A 16,297-nucleotide genomic window follows, 5' to 3' on the forward strand; every position below is an offset into this window, starting at 1 on the left:
CTTGGAGGTCATCAAGTCCAACCCCCTGCTCGGGCAGGAAACCCTACACCATTTTGGACAAGTGGCTGTCCAGTCTCTTCTTAAAAACTTCCAGTGTTGGAGCATTTATTGCTTCTGGAGGCAAGCTGTTCCACTGATTAATTGTTCTCACTGTCAGGAAGTTTCTCCTTAGTTCTAGGTTGCTTCTCTCCTTGATTAGTTTCCACCCGTTGCTTCTTGTCCTGCCTTCAGGTGCTTTGGAAAATAGCTTAATTCCCTCTTCTTTATGGCAGCCCCTGAGATATTGGAATACTGCTATCATGTCCCCCCTTGTCCTTCTCTTCGTTAAACTAGACATACCCAATTCTCGCAACCGTTCCTTATATGTTTTAGCCTCCAGTCCCCTAATCATCTTTGTTGCTCTTCTCTGTACTCTTTCTAGAGTCTCAACATCTTTTTTACATCGTGGTGATCAAAACTGGATGCAGTATTCCAAGTGTGGCCTTACCAAGGCATTGAAGAGTAGTATTAATACTTCACGTGATCTTGATTCTGTCCCTCTGTTAATGCAGCCTAGCAGTGTGTTGGCCTTTTTGGCAGCTGCAGCACACTGCTGGCTCATATTTAGGTGATTGTCTACTAGGACTCCGAGGTCCCTCTCACAGTTACTACTATTGAGCATGGTGCCACCTATGCTGTACTTGTGCATTTAGTTTTTCTTGCCTAAATGTAGAACCTGAAGGATTGCAACCTAAATCAGCGGCTCGCAAATGTTTGATTCTATAAACTTCTGACATGATAAATTTGTATAAAACTATAAACCTCTGACATGATAAATTTGTATAAAACTAAACTTTCATGGGGTGGGCAAGAAACAAATATATCCCCTTCCTTTTAATAATTGTATTTCAATCTGTGATTCGAGGAGTTATCAAACTTTCTGGTACTTAAATTATCTGTTATGGGATTGCACAGGCAAAGCAGAGAGCAAACCCAAATTGAATTTTGATAATGTTCCTGTTTTATTGGACCTGATTAATAAAAAAATCAAACCAGAACCAAAACTTGTGATTTCCCTCTTCTAAATTTCCCATAATCCCTGGAAGCAAAATGAATGGGTTGGTATTATGACCCACATCTTGAGAAATCCCAACCTAAGGAATTCATCTGTTGCTAATCTAGGTAGTATGGAACATCTAAATAAATGCTTTTTCCAGCTTTTTCCTGTTCCATATTAATGACTAAAAATGCTAATGTAAAACATTAAGTAGATTTTTTTTTCTTCATAAACCTTTGAATGGAAAGTTGAAGAATATTTGGAAGGAATCATATATAAAACATAGAGGAGATTTCACAGCAGTCTGACTAGCAGCTAAAAATGGGAGATTACATTAAAATGTAATCATGAAATCATGAATTATTTATATCATCATAAGAACAGTGCTTGGTCGCCCTCATTTCACATTACTGTATTATTTACTTCAAATTGCAAGTCTTCAACCTATTAAACATAAATGTACTTTCTAAAAGGATATTATTTTAAGAAAACAAATTATTTAGGTTACCTTTCACAATTTTTCAATCCCCCATAGAGAGAAATAATCCCTTTAACATTAATTGCTGTTTTACAAAAGATCCATACTTACTTAGTTTAGAGCTCCAGATCCAACATAAAAGTCCTTAAAACCCTCTGTTCCCTTAGCAGTCTTAATCTGGAAACAAACTGCTTTTTCAGTATTAGAAGTATAAGGCAGCTGAGGCTGCAATCTCATAATCATTTCCTAAGTAGTTAAGTATCTGGAACATATGAGACCTGTTTCCAAATTACCATGCATAGGATTACAATCTTACAGTTCAATATTCTAGATATGTATTCTGACATAAAGCTAGTAGTCTTAATCTCAATAAAGATACATAATTATAACTGGAGGGAGTAATGTTCTTGCAAGTCCAGAAAAAAATCCATGGTAAACTAAATGCCATACAAAAGATCTTTTGATTCACTCCATGTTAGGAGGACAAGTTATTCTGTGTGTTCGTTTTCTCCTCCCATGGGCACCAGCAGAAGGCTCTATCTCAAGGATGTGCAATTAGGTATATAGGTGTAAAATTCTGTCCACTTCCTCTATCTTTTTCTTAATATTGCACCTTAAGTTCTCTTTCAGTCTAGATAAGCTGCTCCCTTTTCTTGGGGTAGCCCTTGAACTTTTTAGGGTAGCTATAGGTCTTTGTATCATCATAGTCAAAGACTTTTTGCTGAGTTTGTCAGGGAATCCAAAAGTTCTCTCCTGACCTAAAACCACTATAGCATGTCTCAGCTATTACTTCTGAAAAGCAGAAGAAGCTTCTTGGATGAGAAGCAAAACGTCTTCAAAAACAAAACAAAACAAGAAAGTCTAGTTGCCTCCTGAGAAAACATCTTTGGGACAACAATGACCTGAGGATCTCCATAGACATTTAGCTATGCACTTTGAGATAAACATTCTTTGAATGGTGCAGGAGTATGGACCGATTTCCAGAAAACATTGTAGACTACAGGAACCATTTGCACTTCAGTTTGAGATGTATACAACACAAACTCAATCCCAACAGCCTGGGCCTGTCTTCAACACTGAAGGAACACAGGACAGAAAACATTCTGCAGCCAATAAGGCTCCACACACATTTGCACTATTGAGGTGACACTGAAGACACAGATAAACCTCCAAATGGCTTCAATGACTCTCTAAAAGAATGCGAATGACCAGCTGTCTGCAAGGAATATAAATCCTTCCATTCCCCACCATCCAATCAGAGATGAAGAAGCTTCTTGGATGAGAAGCAAGACATCTTCAAAGAAAAAGAAGAAAGTCCAGTTTCCTTCTGAAAAAGCATCTTTGGAATGTTCTGAAAGCGTTGCACTGCGATATCTATATCCTTCATATGACAATGTAAGAAATCTCTTACCACATATATGATATTGGAACTATACTACGATATTTCCCTCATTTAGCTTTTGGCTAACATGAAGATTGCATGTTAATGTCCTGAAATGGTAAACAAGCTTAACTGTATGTATTTAGAAATAAATTATTTCCAATTCACCAGTAATTGCTTCCTAATTAAGTGTGTAATGTCTCTAAGAATTCATATACATTTTTAAAAGGGCATTTGACAGCCAGATTCTTCTCTCCAGCCACTGTCTCTCAACAGAATTTATTATATTTTATTAAGATAAATAGTCTATCGATATCATTCTGTGCCTTGGATCAGAACTGGGTCATTCTGTGCCTTGGAGCAGGGGTTGGACTAGAAGACCTCCAGTGTCCCTTCCACCTCTATTCTAACTGAATTATCTGAAGACATAATATTACTAAAAATAGTGCAGGCATCTCTTATTTGTTGCCTTTCAGAATGCAAGTCAACAGCTCCCATCAATACATATTCAAAAGAGCACATTGGTTGGAGCTGAGTGGCCCAACATTTTTTAAAGGTGATGGTTGGGGAACTCCGGCTTAGTGTTTCAACAAAAACATTAATATGATATTGAAGGTAGGAAGTATACAATTTATAATTATCAAAAAAGCTGTGAGAACTCATATATAAGAGCCATGCCACAGAGTAGCTCATGGAATTCACAAGCTGTCCTAAGAAAATAACAAATCCAGTCCACATACAGTATATATTTACAATATATTCAGAGGTGGATTTGGAATTTAGGGTGCAGTTGTGGGCTTGGGCTTTACTTGGTTTTGTTGAGCTTTTATGTTTAGTCTTTTTAAAAGAATGTTAATAGGCTTTGGTCTTTTCCTTCACTCTAGATATTGTGTTGGGTTTCTTATCTTTATAGCTGTTTTTACAAAATATAGCAGGCTTATTTTTAAATCTATTTTTTATGCCTTGATATTTTATATTGCTGTTTAGATTGTGGAACGTTGGTAATATTCTCAATTCTGGGAAATCGTCACCAGGACTATCCAAATACAAAGCAATCTTTTCAATACAGATTTTTGAAGATGATTGCAGAAGAGATGGGATCTCATCAATTCATCCCTTTCAGAAATGTGCTCTAAAGTTCTCCAGCCTGGAAATCACATCTAAAAGATTATCTAAAATGTCTTCACACTTTTTTCCAATACCCCTCTTATCTCCCCTCCCCCCATGTTATCTCTTGCTGCCAGATTTGTACTGAAATAAAAAAATAGAAAAACCATGAGGCAGAGAAGCTTTGGACACATTTGCCTTTTGGAAAGATTGTGAATCTTTTGAGGATCTATAATCCAAACTGTTAATGTGCTTATACCTAAAAGGATATCCCTGATACATCATATAAAACCATTTTATGAACCACTTTTATGGCTTTCATTAATTCACATTTTGCAGCTTTTACTGTCAATTTGCTAAATTTAGCTCCAGATCTTTGTTAATTTTCAACTTCCTTTTTTGAACAGATGGCAAAAATCTTCTGCATCTTGGTGCCCTCCTCAAAAATTTTGATGACAAATATCATCAGCCCAAACTCCTCTTGTTCATGTACATTTTTGTAATCTGCACAATAATGGTGGCCCTCTGTGCAGATTCCAAAATGAATGTAAACCTTAATAATTTCTAAAGTATTTTTAAAAGGAAAGCAAAATATGAATAAAGCTATAAAATGCAATAAATAAATGCCACCAGCCAAATATAAAACATGTAAAATCCACGATTCCAATGTAAAATCAACCTGAATTGAAAATTATGAAATGAATAAATATTTTTCCCTGAGGCCAAACGGACATTAATGTGGGGTATTATGCATGTCTCCCCCACTGGATGGCTTCTAACAATGAGCAAAGGGCTTTGGCAGTTGGATACTGTGATGGGACTGACAGTATTTGTAAACCGAAATATCTGGAGGGCATTCGTTTGGAGAAATCTAGGCTAGAGCATCTTAGTATGCATGTATACATATATACTGTATATATATACAGGAGGACATTTCTCTCACTAAAGACAACTTTTCATCATTTTTTTCTTTTTTTATTCCCTTTGAACCATTGTTGACACCTGGCAAGTACTTGGGTTAGTCTCTGCAGTTTTCTTGGCAACATTTCAGAGGTGGTTTGCCATTGCCTGCTTCCTAGAACTGCAAAGTGACAGTACAAGGTCACCCAGCTGGCTATATGTATAAGGCAGGACTAAAATTTATGGTTTCCTAATTTTTTGTCTGATGCCTTGACCACTACACCAAACTAGCTCCATGCATCTCTTCTAAATAAATTAATGGAAGATTATAAATAAAGTAGTAGATTTTCTAGACATTGGGAAAGATGGGATTTATAATTCAATACACTTGAAGAGCCCCAGACTGGAGAAGGTAGAAACACTAAACCAGTGATAGCCAACCTTTTAGAGACCGTGTGCCCAAAACCTGGCCCCGTCCTGCTCCACCCCCTGCCCCACCCAGCTCTGCCCCCACCCCGCCTGCCTGCAGGGCCACTCACTGCCTCCAGGGCCCACCGCAGATCTCCCAGCAGCGCCATGGTGGCCACGCCCTCTGCCCGTGCCCTGCAGCATCAACTGTGCGCAATGGGGCATGAGGGCAGAGTCTTGTCTACGCTGTCTAGCTGCCATGTCCTTGGCCGCACTGCTCCGCATGGGCCAACTCTCCTCCAGGGGGCTGTTGGTGAGGATGGGGTCATGGAGGGAGGCAAGGCTGGGGCAATGGCATGTGTGCCCACAGAGAGGGCTCTGAATGCCGCCTCTGGTACCCGTATCATAGGTTTGACACCACTGCACTAAACTATGCATTCAAGGTCCAGCTACTGGAATATGAAATATCCTAATATGAAATATCCTAATCCTCACTTTCAGATGAAAGTGAGGATTGAAAATTTATCTGTTCACCAGAATTCAGATGAATATTATTCAGAATAGCAAATGTTTTCAAAGTTTCAATATAGCAACATATGAATGTATCTCAAGGAACGTGTCTCAAGAATTTATCTCATTTTGTAAGAGAATACCAACGTATATATTTCAATAAGACTTTCAAAATACTTTTTAAAATGCAGCTTAGGATGAAATTACAACTCAGAAACAATGGCCAAAGAAGTCTATCAACACCAGATCTGGATTGCAAAACTCTTCATGGCTATTAGATGAATGAAAGAAATAAAGAAACGATTAGCATTTATTTATGTATTTATTTATTTGTTTATTTGCCATCCATTCATCATTTGGATACTTTCAGCCTGGATTTGGCAACATTCAAACAGAAAAAGTATATCTTTGTTAACTGATATTGAACAAATAGAACAATAACAATGTTTATGTAAGGTTTAGGCCTTATAAAATTGTTCTTGTTCCCAAAAATTCATTTCACAACAATTGTATAGGAGATTTTTAGTATTTCTCCTCACATGGTAATGGTAAAATGTTATTATTTCCAAGAAAACTAGAAAATCATGCCTGATAACATGGCAGGCCCTGAAGGTTTAATTACTGACAAAGATGAGTTTTGTGATACAGAAGTGACATTGCTAGTTTTTCCAAATTCCTCTTGTGTTATTAAAATCTTTTAAAATGAAGTCTAAATTGACCTTAAATATCATTGATGTGATCGATACCATATTAAAAAACTGTGCAGGAAATTTTACATAATGCCTGGGTAAGGATATAAATCTAGAGCTAATAAAATAAAATAAGATAAGATAAGATAACTGAATGTAAAAAAAAAACTGCCCTAACTCAGAACAGCAAACTGAAAGGAGAATTATAAAAGTGTTCTGTTCCTTATCCACATTTCTTTCCACCCCCCCCCCCTTATTATATAATTTGGTCACAATGGGTTAACTGTTGGTTGGGAGCCCCCCAGAGTTTGATGTAAGATGGGCAATTATATGTTTCAAATTAAATTAAATTAAATTAAAGAGAGAACTTTCACTCTATGCTTGAAAAAGAAGATATCATACAGTTCTATAGCCATGGGTTACCTTCCCAGGATGAAATCATCGCAAACCTAATATTCAGCCTGACATTCTAAGCATTCATTAGAAAATTGTACTGAAAACTGTACTGCCTGTAAAGTGCTCCTTTGGGTCTGTTTCTGAAAAAAAAAAATCTCAACTGGACAGGCACTTAACATGAATGTATCACACTAAAAATAATGGACCCTCCATTCTTGTATCAATCTGCAAATGCTTACCAGAGAAGAAACCTTCACAATTCTGGCACCTCCTTTCCTAGATAGGTTGGCCTACTATCTACCAGACAAGACAAGAATTGAAGTTATTTTTCATTTTCACATTTAAAAAACAACAACATTTTGCTGGCATTCTTTCTAAGTCTCTTTCTTGCATTTCACAATGAGCAAACAACAGTTCACTTTAGAAATGGTTGCTTTTGAAGTTATTATGAACAGTCTTGGAGATATTTATTTACTGAAATTGAAGAGCAAGGATTTCTAAAATCGATGTTAGGCTGTAGCATGACTAGCTTGAAGGAAAACACTCTAGTTGTCTAATATAAGCTTTCAAATAATAGGATTCTTCTCATCTTCTGTTTAGCTTAATAGGAGGCCACACAGATTTGTCAATCACATTAGAATTACTGTCAGCCTATAAGAAGGCATTTTAGTTTAGCCAATATCAGTCTGCCCTGATTTATTTGCTTAATACATATCTAATTGACTTGCAGGCGGTGGCTCTCTTTTCAGCTATTAACCAACCAAGTATAACTTTAATTTCCAAGACTGATGGTTGGTTTGGTAACAGCATGGGGAAAGATTGATTTGCATAAGGCCCCAGAAGGGTGCCAAAACTCTTCACGCTTTAAACAACAGCCTTTATTATTCTGTAAGTGGATGTGTTGCATTTTCATGCTTTTGTTTTCCCTGTTCAGTCCTGAGAGAAGAGAATAAAGTCGACTTTGCCAACACCCCTGCTGAGCCCTGGGGGACTTATTGAATGTGCCTCATTTGTCTTAATTGGAGAGCCACCCTTAGCACCAGCTTTTTCTATGAATACATTAACATAACAGACAGAAAAAAAAATTCAAATCTATTTTTGTAAAAACAGATTATTATTTTTTTTACTCCTTACAAAGAAAAACCCGGGAAGACATGCAGCATCTTTTATGCTTCTTCCAGTCATTGTTGTAAAACACTCCATTATGGTAGATACATTCCTTTATCTCTCCAGTGTTATTTGAGCTGGGAAGTGAAAAATGTGATAAATACCATCTATGGCAGAGAGCTGAAAGCTGCTCTTTCTTTTTGCTAATGCACTAATCCTGTGTATTTGTTCTCCAGTGGGCTCTGCTGCTTTTTCAGATGGAACAAATGGTTTTTGCACACAGGCAGACTGAGACATGGTGAGTATTAAACAATCAGGAAACAGAGAAAAAGAAGAACCTCTGTCAAATAAAACATTATTAGCTCTAAAACAAAATGCAGCTGTTCCTGTCACTGTGGCATTCAAATTTCCATAACTACTCATTTGTACAATTTTCTTCTTCTTTCATAAAAGAGCTCTAAATATTGCACAAGAAGGCAAAGCCTAAAGCCAAGCCTCCAAAATAAGGTTTGTGGCATACCATTCAAAATGTAGGCAAATTAATGGTCCTTTCTCTCCATGATTCCTCTTAACTGGAATATTACATTGTAGAGGATCCACATATGATCTAGTTTTTATGGGTGTATCTTTCATAGCTAATTTCCAAGAAGATCCCGACTGGCAGCCAATTTCCTGCATCCAATTTCATGTTCCTTGCTGGTCCTAGTCAGATATCCATTGCTACAGTTATAGTTTATTCATGAAAATGCTTACTCTGTCTATGGAAAAGTGCACATCTTAATGGTTTTCCTGTTGGGCTTTCATTTGTATACAATGGGAATAATACTTAATAATGCATATCATAAAGTTTATATAGTAAAGATGACTATTGTTCTGTGTAACATATAGTCTGAATACTTTAAGATGTCCAGGGGATATCTGATATTGCTCAGTTTTTTAATATCATGCTATATTTTTAAAATATTTCACACAGGTCATTGTAGTAATACTTACAATAACCTTCAGACTGACTAGTATTATTATTCCATTTTGCAGACAAAATGGAGGAATCTCTAAGGATATGTGTACATATTCAGATGTGGGCTAGATTTTCTTTGGATCAGCAGTCCCACATATTAAGGCACCACATTGTATTACAATATCTTTCAGGGTAGAAGATCTTGTTTAGTCCAGAACTAAAATGCTGAATGAGACATAAAGTATATTATTGCTAATGAGATCATAAGAAAGCAGGGTTTTTAGTTCATTTCAAAGTGTTTTTTTTTTAATTAAAATCTAATTTTACTTCTAGATTCCAGAGCAGCTGGCTTGGGAATACAGCATGCGTAGATCCAATGAAGTTTTACTTTTATTGCAGTGTTTATCCTTTCGACCATTAGTTCTATATAGTTGTTTGCTTAATTTAGTTAGTCCTATAATATCATTAACATCATCATCACCTTTAACCTGCCTCCTTAGGATTTTATGTTTTTTTTTCTCATTCTCACTGTCTGTCTTTCTCTCCCCCATCCCTCCCTCTTTAGGCGGAGAAACTGAAAATGTTTGCTTTCTTGTGCAAATGCAGTTTTTTAATGGCTATGGATCACAATGTGCTTTTCGAAGGCTTCGTGTTTTACCAATGGTTTCGTTTATGTTATGAAACCATTTATCATGTAAGCCTCCCTCTTTGCTTTGTTAACTGAACTAGAGAAAATGCATTTGAAGGACATATTCATACATGACATCTTTACCAATGAATTTCAGGAAGCTAGGGTTATATCTGAAGTATCCTGACCCATTTGACTTCATACAGTGGCCTTTGTTACGTAAGTGGATATGTCTCATTAAAAGCCAAGGCGAAGATATTCCCAAATGAGATCTTAACTGAAAATTGCAATGTGAAAATGTGTACTTTTAATAATAATTAAATGTATTTGTTTCAAACAGAATATCCCGTATTTCACTTGCAATATTATGATCATTATGTTTTTTTTTAATATATTAAGAAATAAGGAGGGGATTTGGGGAATGGTGATTCTTTTCCTCTACAACTTTGCCCAAATCTTCAGAACACTAGAAATGACAGAGTATATCATAATACATTGCTGAAGGGGCTGCAGAGTTAATATGGTATTCCTAAAAATCACTTCTTACCAATGTCATGAAAAATGTAATGGCTTTCATTTTTCTTTTAAGGAAACAAGAACTTCTAGAGCAGGGGTGTCAAACTGCCGGCCCATAGGCCAGATGCATCATGCCAAAACTGTGCCCACCTCGTTGCCGACAATGCGAAAAAAGTTGCGATATGTTGCAACATGTCATGTGACATCGCGAGTCTGAAACCCGTGTTCTAGAGCCATAGAATAATATAATAAGTCTGGAAGGGACTTTAGAGGTCTTCCAATCCAACCCCCTGTCACATGCTGACTGTAGTTGGTCAGCCAACTGCAGCTTCATCTGTTAGTAGTATTCTTATCCCACATTGTTCTATCTTGCCAAGACGTAGACTGTGGTTTATTTATCAAATGTCTTATGAAATCTAAGTATACTACATTCTCAGCATTTCCTTGGTCCACTAATTTCTCAAAGGAGGCAATAAAATTTGATTGGCATGACCTGTTCTTAACAAACCCTTGCTGGCTTCTATTAATCACCTTGTGAATTTATAGCTATTTACAAATCTGATGCTTGTTTAGCTTTTCCAGCATTTTCCCAATTATTTATGTCATGCTGATTGATATGCAGTTTCCTGGATCCCCCCTTTCCCCCCCTTTTTTGAGGAGTGGAACCTAAATAGCTCTTTTCCAATTCACTGGCAGTTTCCCCATTCTTCAGTGTCTCTATGTGTGTGTTTGTGCGTGTGTGTGTGTGTGTGTGCGCTTTAACAAGAAAATTAGAATATTAAAAAAAAACCTCTTGACTCAGTCTTGATATAGTGAAATTTAGTCCCTTTAAATTTTAATTCTATAATAATTATCTGTAAATCTTAGGTTCAAATATTCCCTTCTATGAATGGAAAGATACATCTGGATTCAACACTTTATTCCCAATAAGGTTTTCACTTCCCTTATCTTGTTTATCCAGCTAGCTTAATACTCGGACAGGAAATCATCAAAAGCTGTTGGAACTATAGGCTAGGACAAATCTTTTTTTAAAAAAATCAAAAAAATGAAAGATAAGCCAATTCCATGCAGTGTGCCGATGAAGTTAACAGGAGAAACTTGAGCTGAAGGTGAGTTCACCATTTGATTTTGTCCCCAAAAAATCAGATTATTAAAAATGGTTAATCTTTAAATTACATTAAGATTAAGCAGAATTAAGATTCTGCTGTTTTTGTTATAACTGATTATCCCTGGAAAAACTGGAACTATATATCTGAAAAAAATTACTATTACTCTATACGTCTGAACTCAGAAAATGCTTTCATAAGTGGTATTCCTTGGTTGATCTTATGTGATCTTGAAGAGTTTAGCCTGGTTGCACTATCATCCTCAGCTAACTGTAGATGAGCCCTAAATGATCATCATCACATGAATGCCACTTCAGTCTTGATGTATGTTAAAAGTATGATAAATATAAGGTTGGTTAAATTTTACATCTAAAAATAAATATGGTATTGATAAACTGTGTAATGCATTGGATTACTTGTTGCATAACAAATATTTTTATCTTAAGCTTAATACTAAGGTCTCCACTGTATTGTTTATTGTTGTTTATGAATAATAAAGAAAACAAAAATAAAGTACAACCAAACAAGTTTAAAAATCTGTTTGATTTCTAATTTATTTTTTATTGTACTATACCCTGTCAATCTGCAGCAGCATTTATAAACATTTGGCACTCTTAGAAACCATATTCTAAGTGTTTATATTTGCCATGCTACACAATATACTGTATATAAGGGAATCATTCTTGTTTGAATTGGAATATAAACTGTTAATTTTGCCATTTTAGACTTTGCTAATATTTTGATTTAATAAAACTAACTATGGTAGGCCTGCCAAGCCAACAGTACTTAATGCATAGAGCATATGCTATTAAATAAATGAAATAAAAGGTTGGATTGCATTTTACCAACTTTGCCTAATCTGGTGTCCTGTAGACATATTGTGATTGTGAACTGAAATTGTAGTTGTACAATATATCCAATGGCTACAAAGTAGAGAGTGGTTAACTTGCAAATTTCATTCACTCAGGAATATATTTACTTAAATAAAGTCAAAGTCATTAAGGAATGTTATATGAGCATATGTTTGCTAGATACAGATCATATGCAAAATACCTTTCTGTGTTTCATTGCCTACAGCCTCCATATTATTTTAAAATGTGATCTAAGAAGTGAAACTGGATAAACCCATAATATTCTCAAGCAAACTTCCACTCATTTCAAGTTATATTACAAAACTTTGTTACGGTGCTCAACATTCATGCAATCTCCATTCAGCTTGTTGAATGAATAAATGAATCATTTGTGATATTCAGAACACTGTTCTTTTTTCATGATAGAATATCCACTCTACATAATGGCAACTTGGATATCACATACCCCCATGTTCCAGTTGGTGCACAACCAAAAAGAGACATTCAGTCCTTAAACAGAAAATGTACCTATTCATGTATAACATAAATAATGCTATTTTCCAAAAATATGGTCTTTCAAGTCATAGCTGGCTGAAGCTGAGCTGGTGTCACTCTAAGATGTTCATGAATAAGGCAGTGTGTGAATTTTACAAGACAGATAGGTTTCTGTGAAACATCTGTACCTTTACTATTAAAGTTCTTTCTATCTCAAAAATAAAATTGCCAGTCATGTCACACAAAGTTTGCCTCAGAATCCCCTTATTGCTGATCAAACAGAAAAGCTAGAACTTCTCATAGCTATTTCTATGGAGCACTGGTTGCTAAAACATATGGTTTTCTTAAAGCAAACAGAATTAGTTTCAGGTTTTGCTGCTGGAAACTGGTTATCCATGCAATTACTCAGAGTTATCCTCAAAGGTTTTCCACAAACCTGGTGCTATAAGATGCTGCAATTCTTAACAAAATAAGCTCTATTGCTAATGTAGCATTGCTAATGTAACAGTACATAGATTGTTTTACTCAGCAGGGGAATAGATTGCTTCTGTTTACTACTCCCATTTTTCTCTTCCCACACACCTACATACCACAAGATATACTGTATATTCCACTCTATAAGTTTGTGTATAAAAACTTCTCATTATGCCATGATTTCTCACATTATGGCACAAAGCCAACAGTCAAAGAAACAAGGATAAATATTCCATTTCCTTTTTTGCAGGCTCAGTTGGGCTTTATGAAATTGGGGGCATTGTTTCTACAGCTTTCTTTTTAAATTACATCCTTCTTCTTTTAAAAAAATTAGACAGTTTTACCCCCACTTCAAGTAACAGCTTGACTGCCTACAGCAACCCAGAGACATTCTGGAAACAGAAGTATTCCCAGGATAATAATGCTATTAGGAAACACATAAAAATCCTTTCCCCTAGTTCAAGATAATGAGGTTGACCACTCTTGTATTTTGAAGCTTGTTTTTGTGAGTTTATAACATCTGCCCCATCTAAGAATTCTTCTTTGCTTCAAGAAGCATTCCCACATTAATACCATTTCCATAATCTCTATTAGCTTGGTGAATTAGCAGATCCACTATCTGTTGATTGCAAGTCTCACCTTTGATTTGTGACTGCATTGGCATGTCATTGTTTTAAATAATTCCAAACAACATGTAAAATGATTGTATACCACGTAACTTATGTTCTAGTTGGTTTGTGATCACCAACTACTAGAATCACAAAGGAGTATTTGTATACCCATTGTTTCCTTCCCCTGTTCTGCCACCACCATTTCTATCCTTCCCTTCAAGGGGGTTATGTAAAAGAAATTTGGCAATAATGGCAAAGCACAAAGAAAGAGAAACATGACATGGAATATTTACTTTCTTTCTTTGAGGCCTGTCCATTACATTCTAGTACACCAGGGCAGGTCCAAGTGAGTAGTGAAGAAAGATATTCCCTTGTTCTTCTTTGATCCTATGAGGGAGATCATTTTAGGAAGACATTTAAGCTTATTTAAGCTTTTAAAACCTAGATTGGTTGGTGCAGTTTTACTTCTAGTATAACTTCTCTCACATATAACTTTTCAACAAGTAAGTTGGCAAGACAAGGACAACCATCATGTCACTGACAACACATTGAATTTAATGTTACATACAGTAATCAGACAGTTTCACATTTAATAACTTCAAAACTTATGCAATTACTTTATTTGTTTCTTTGTTTATTATCCCACCTTTATTATATTTATAAATATTTAAAGGTGGCAAACATATATAACACCTTTCCGCAAAACAGCAACTTACTGTGATGAGTTGGCTTTGTGATGAGAGAGTGATTGACCCAAAATCACCCAGTTGGCTTTCATGGCTAAGGTGGGACTTTCTTAGAAGTCATAGTTTCCTGCTTTCTGGCCTGGTGCCTTAACCACTAGACCAACCTGGCTACAATTTTTTATTTTGAGTCTGCTCATTTGCGTAGCTGCTATTTTAATACAGAGTTTGAGAAGCCGGCACCCACAGGATCTTTCAAGTAAGATGTCTCCAGTTCCTTTTTTAGTTGATTCCAGGCAAAGACTGGTCACCAGTTGCAATGGTGAGGGCCATAAGCAAAAATTTTCTCCCTTCTCTCTTTTGCAAATCCAGTAAAAAAAAACAAACCTTCCAGTTCATTACCACTATTATGAAGAAACAGTACACAGCCATGTAGATAGTGACTTGTGAGTACAAGAATAGCTTGAAACAACTCTAACCTATTAAATGTGTTGCGAATCCTACAAAGAAAACATGCTGAGAAACTAGCAGTTTTTCATTTTTCACTTTCACACATATACACAGCAGACTGAGAGGTCTCCTTAAAGTATATTGCAGTATATTTCAATTGTGCACTACTTTTTTTTTAAAAAAAAAAAAAACAATAACAATAACAACTCTCCCTGCACCTTTGCAAAATACCCAGGATAACAGCTGGGACATTCAGCAGTTTTCCTGTTCTCCAGATTCTTGATCCCTTCTTCTGAGTTGAATCTTCTACACCATGGCTTGTAGAATCTAGTCCACTTTGTCACTTGGCCTCTCAAGCTTTAGTCCTTCCTTGTTGATCCACTAGATGTTTTACTCAGAAAGGAAAACTTGTCAGCCTCGCTTTCTTCATTGTACCATTTGTACTAACAAATATTTTTGATACCGTTGCAGTGCTAACAAGCTAACAAGAAGCAATGGGTGGAAACTAATCAAGGAGAGAAGCAACCTAGAACTAAGGAGAAACTTCCTGACAGTGAGAACAATTAATCAGTGGAACAGCTTGCCTCCAGAAGCAGTAAATGCTCCAACACTGGAAGTTTTTAAGAAGAGACTGGACAGACATTTGTCCGAAATGGTGTAGGGTTTCCTGCCCGAGCAGGGGGTTGGACTAGATGACCTCCAAGGTCCCTTCCAACTTTACTACTATTACTAATTACTATTCCATCTCTACTGAGCTTTTTTTCTTCACTTTTTGGTTATTCACAAGTTGTTTGTCTTTCTCCTTTGTCTCTTTAGGACATGGATGTCAAACTTGATTATGTCACGTGATGTATCATGACGTATTGTGACTTTTTTGCCCTTGTGGAGCTGGGGTAGGCGTGGTCTGCATGCAATGCATCCGGCCTACAAGCCTCCAGTTTTTTCCTATCTATTGCTTTATCCAATTTTCTCTCTGTCTAGATATCTCTCTTACCTGTAACTCTATAGCCCACTTTAATATGTTTTCTTGATTTTTGAGTTTCATTTTGTCTCTCTTTCCTCTTTGGGATAAGCCCTTTCCTTCCTCTTTTATTTCATTGGTTCACAGCTATTTAACCATTTTAGCAATGGTTCTTAAATCCACATGATTCTAACTCAGTGGTTCTCAACCATCCTAATGCCGTGACCCTTTAATGCAGTTCCTCATGTTGTGGTGACCCCCAACCCTAAGGGCTCTCCAAGTGCGCACCGATGCCGCCCACTCACCTGCTGCGCCCGGGGCTCAGCACGCCTCGCCTGTCCTTGCCTCACTTCCGAGGGTCGCCGGCCTGCCTGGCTCCATCTGGCCAGGGAGGGGGGGCAGGAAGGCCGCTCCACCAGCTCTGCCCAGCCTAGTTGGAGAAGCACCCAGGCGGGGAGAGGGAGGGAGGGAGAGAGGGAGGGAGGGGAGAGAGAGAGAGAGAGAGAGAGAGAGCGCTAAGAGGGTGACAGTGCCTGCAGAGCTTAGTTCAGC

Source organism: Crotalus tigris, unplaced genomic scaffold (assembly GCF_016545835.1).
Source record: "Crotalus tigris isolate CLP2741 ecotype Arizona unplaced genomic scaffold, ASM1654583v1 scf7180000017628.32516253702:7417878, whole genome shotgun sequence".
Classification (NCBI taxonomy): Eukaryota; Metazoa; Chordata; class Lepidosauria; order Squamata; family Viperidae; genus Crotalus; species Crotalus tigris.